General features: G+C 44.7%; 1 pseudogene; it reads left to right on the plus strand.

The window, feature by feature from the left end:
• The first annotated feature begins 4,003 nt into the window (after positions 1 to 4,003).
• The window catches only part of LOC104987630, a 4,349-nt pseudogene continuing 3,468 nt past the window's right edge, over positions 4,004 to 4,884 (plus strand).

Raw genomic sequence — 4,884 nt, forward strand, 5'->3', positions numbered from 1 at the left:
AAGAGGCCCACATTGCAAGAAATTGAGGGCTTCCTCTGGCCAACAATCCACAAGAAACTGAATCTTGTCAATATCAAATGAGTGAATATGGAACTGGATATTCACCAGCTGAGCCTTGAGAGTTCTGCAGCCCAGCTGGTACCTTGATTGCAAACCTTGAAACAGAGGCCTCAATTAAGTAAGCCATGTCCAAGTTTCTGATCCATACAAACTGTGAAATAACAAATATTGTTTTAAGTCAATAATTTTGTCATACTTTGTTATGCAGCAGTAAATAACCAATACAGTGCCCCTTCCTCGAAATCATGACACAAGCTCTTTTTAGATCAAGGTTGGGAGTTGTTATGTATGACTGTGTTCTAAACTGCTCTCAAAAAGTATCTGTTCTTGGGCTTGCCTGGTGGTGCATTGGATAGGTGTTTGCCTGCCAATGCAAGGGACATGGGTTCGATCCTTGGTCCAGGAGAATTCCACAGGTTGCAGAGCAACTAAGCCTGTGCGCCACAACTATTGAGCCTGTGCTCTGTGTCCTGGGAGCCACAACTACTGAGCCTGCAGGCCACAACTACTGAAACCCATGTGACTAGAGCCCATGCTCCACAACAGGGGAAGTCACCACAATGAGAAGCCCAAACACTGCAACAAAGAGCAGCCCCCTGCTCACTGCGATGCCCTCCAATCAGACATCACGCTCTGTCCATTTCCGTATTGATGTGATGTCAATTCCTGTTTCTGTCTTAGGCTCTTTCATTCCTGTTTCTGTCTTAGGCTCTTTCAAGATGGTCTTGATGACTCCTCACGTCTCTGCAGTGCTTCAAAATTAAATAAGATGATATTGAACCTGCATATCAGTTTTTTCATCCAAAGAATCAGTAGAATGTGAAATATTTAAGCCAAAGACAGAGTTGGTGAATGAGCCCATGAATCCTTTAGGAGAACCCTCTAAGTAACTGCAGGTAAAGCTGCCCAGCTGGCTTATTCTGCTTGGGTTTCTAAGATTCCTATGTCCTGGCCAACACCTCCCACACATGGATACCCACTCACATGCTCAGTTTGACTCACCCTGGTCAGAGCCCTGGGTCCCCATGCAGGGTCTCCCACCAGCACCAGGATCTGTCTGTTACCTCACTCCAGCCAGACCTGCTCCAGGAGACTGGACCCAGCCCGCCCTCTCTTGAGTGCTGACACTGGTAACATAAGTTATAGCAGATAGTACCTGCTTCATCTCTCTCATGTAACCAAAGGGTCAGCCAGGGCTTCCTCCCTCTCAGACAGTGGGAATTCCTACCCACAGGCCAGTGCCTATCTGGACCCTCCCTTTGGTTCCCCACAGCCCCTACTCCTCTCAGAAGGTTTAACATCCATCTCTCCCTTTACACCAGTTTCTACAAGAAATCCAACCAAATGAAATAGGCTGTGATGGTCTGTGGGTTTTTACTTCATGCTGGGAGGGTCTGGAAACACGAGGGTCTCCATGCAGCTGTCACTGTCTGGGCCCCTCTGTCTTTTCACCGCCTGGTGTCCTCCCAGGGGACCCGATGTGCTGAGCACACTCCAGTCTGCCCTGGTACTCACAGCAGGGCCTCTGCCAGGAGTTCTGGGTTATGAAGTTTCCTCTTTCTCATTATACTTGCTTTGGATACAGTTTCTAGAATGATCCGGTCTGATATCTTATAAGTTCCTCTTCTCACCTATTCAGCTGCCTTCCCCCAATAGCAAAAAGTAAAAGTTAGTCTTACAGTCGTGTCTGACTCTTTGTGATCCCATGGACCATAGCCTGCCAGCCTCCTCTGTCCATGGAATTCTCCAGGCAAGAGTACTGGAGTGGGTTGCCATTTCCTTTTCCAGAGGATCTTCCTGACCCAGGGATCAAACCCAGGTCTCCTGCATTGCAGGCAGATTCTTTGCCAACTGAGTCACTAGGGAAGACCAATAGCAAAGCACCTCCTTTTTCTTGATGCCGGTCCTAGAACTAGGCTGCATTTGCCAGACCCTGGGTATGTTGGCCTGTTCACCAGGATTTGGACTCCCCCCCACTCCATTGTTTACCACTAAACCCCTGCTTTGGGAAAATCCTAACAATTGACTGGGACAGCAAAGTTTTTTCCATTTCATAGATGTGTGTGCTGAGGCCAAGGCGATGATTTCTCTTGGATCTGCACACAGAGAGACAAATTAATCAAAAAGATCTTAAGCAGGCACTGTTTGTTTTGCATGAACAAACAGCAATTTCTCTTTGTTTAAATTTAATAGTTAAAAATGAACAGTTCTGGTGATAATTACCACATATTTATATTGGTATTTTACTTTTTAAGTTCTGGGAGAACAGCAGTTTAACTCGATTGAATCATGTTTTTTTAAGCCAAAGGTTAAGTGCTACTATTGCCTTTTAACATTAGAGAAGACAAAGAATTTACTAAGAAAATGCCCCAAATTAATAGTCATTTACAGTATATGTTTTTGTTGTGGAGGAGATGAAAAAAGAGCTAAAAGTAACCAACAATAGATTAAAGGAAATAAATATAACATTTATCTATTAATATTCGGAAACATATGTAGAAAATCATCAGTGTTGCCCACATTTGCATATGGCTGACTTTGGTTATTGGATGGATGAAGCATGTTTGTCACAGAAGACCCTGCAGGGCAAATGGAACACTAAGCACTTCACGCCACAAAACCAACCCTGCTGATGCAGCCCTTATCACACTACAAGCAAGAATATCACAGTGGCATTTGTAATAAGAATGGTGTTAATGATAATCTCATGATTTATGAAAAACATTGCTGGTTTTAGGATCATGCTTCATCTTAGTCCTGTTTCTAGCCACCAGAAAGAGGGAATTTTTTTCATTGTGATAGTCTGTTTGCACTTCTCTTTAAAATATGCTTTTCCGGTGCATGGCACACGGGTATTTTAATTAAAACTCATCCATATGGAAGCTTTCTACCTGATCCTAGTAAATAATTTGAAATAGAAATATTTGAAAGAGACTGTTACAAATTAAAAACAGTTACCAATTTGGAATTATAAGTAGAGTAGATTACATAGAACATGTTTATAGAAATGAGCCTTTATAATAAACACATATAAAGATGCTCAACATCACTCATTATTAGAGAAATACAAATCAGAACCACAATAAGATATCATCTCATGTTGGTCAGAATGGCTGCCATCAAAAAGTCTGCAAACAGTAAATGCTGGAGAAGGTGTAGAGAAAGGGGAATCTTTTTGTTGGTGGGAATGCATACTGGTACAGCCACTCTGGAGAATAGTATGAACATTCCTTAAAAAACTTAAATACAACTGTCATACAACACAGCAATCCCACTTCTGGGCACACACACCAAGGAAACCAGTGTGTTACTTTTTGCTACTGGGGGAAGGCAGCTGAATAGGTGAGAAGAGGAACTCATAAGATATCAGACCGGATCATTCTAGAAACTGTATCCAAAGCAAGTATAATGAGAAAGAGGAAACTTCATAACCCAGAACTCCTGGCAGAGGCACTGCTGTGAGTACCAGGGCAGACTGGAGTGTGCTCAGCACATCGGGTCCCCTGAGAGGACACCAGGCGGTGAAAAGGCAGAGGGGCCCAGACAGTGACAGCTGCATGGAGACCCTCGTGTTTCCAGACCCTCCCAGCATGAAGTAAAAATCCACAGACCATCACAGCCTATTTCATTTGGTTGGATTTCTTGTAGAAACTGGTGTAAAGGGAGAGATGGATGTTAAACCTGAGAGGAATAGAGGCTGTGGGGAACCAAAGGGAGGGTCCAGATAGGCACTGGCCTGTGGGTAGGAATTCCCACTGTCTGAGAGGGAGGAAGCCCTGGCTGACCCTTTGGTTACATGAGAGAGATGAAGCAGGTACTATCTGCTATAACTTATGTTACCAGTGTCAGCACTCAAGAGAGGGCGGGCTGGGTCCAGTCTCCTGGAGCAGGTCTGGCTGGAGTGAGGTAACAGACAGATCCTGGTGCTGGTGGGAGACCCTGCATGGGGACCCAGGGCTCTGACCAGGGTGAGTCAAACTGAGCATGTGAGTGGGTATCCATGTGTGGGAGGTGTTGGCCAGGACATAGGAATCTTAGAAACCCAAGCAGAATAAGCCAGCTGGGCAGCTTTACCTGCAGTTACTTAGAGGGTTCTCCTAAAGGATTCATGGGCTCATTCACCAACTCTATCTCTGGCTTAAATATTTCACATTCTACTGATTCTTTGGATGAAAAAACTGATATGCAGGTTCAATATCATCTTATTTAATTTTGAAGCACTGCAGAGATGTGAGGAGTCATCAAGACCATCTTGAAAGAGCCTAAGACAGAAACAGGAATTGACATCACATTAATATGGAAATGGACAGAGCGTGATGTCTGATTGGAGGGCATTGCAGTGAGCATGGGGCTGCTCTTTGTTGCAGTGTTTGGGTGTGACTTCTCCTGTTGTGGAGCATGGGCTCTAGTCACATGGGTTTCAGTAGCTGCCGCCTGTGGGCTCAGTAGTTGTGGCTCCCAGGACACAGAGCACAGGCTCAATAGTTGTGGCGCACAGGCTTAGTTGCTCTGCAACCTGTGGAATTCTTCTGGACCAAGGATCGAACCCATGTCCCTTGCATTGGCAGGCAAACGCCTATCCAATGCACCACCAGGCAAGCCCAAGAACAGATACTTTTTGAGAGCAGTTTAGAACACAGTCATACATAACAACTCCCAACCTTGATCTAAAAAGAGCTTGTGTCATGATTTCGAGGAAGGGGCACTGTATTGGTTATTTACTGCTGCATAACAAAGTATGACAAAATTATTGACTGGGTTTCTCTTACCTTGGATGTGGGGTATCTCTTCACGGCTGCTCCAGCAAAGTGCAGCCACTGCTCC

The sequence above is a fragment of the Bison bison genome, unplaced genomic scaffold, assembly GCF_000754665.1.
Source record: "Bison bison bison isolate TAMUID 2011002044 unplaced genomic scaffold, Bison_UMD1.0 scf7180017864102, whole genome shotgun sequence".
Classification (NCBI taxonomy): domain Eukaryota; kingdom Metazoa; phylum Chordata; class Mammalia; order Artiodactyla; family Bovidae; genus Bison; species Bison bison.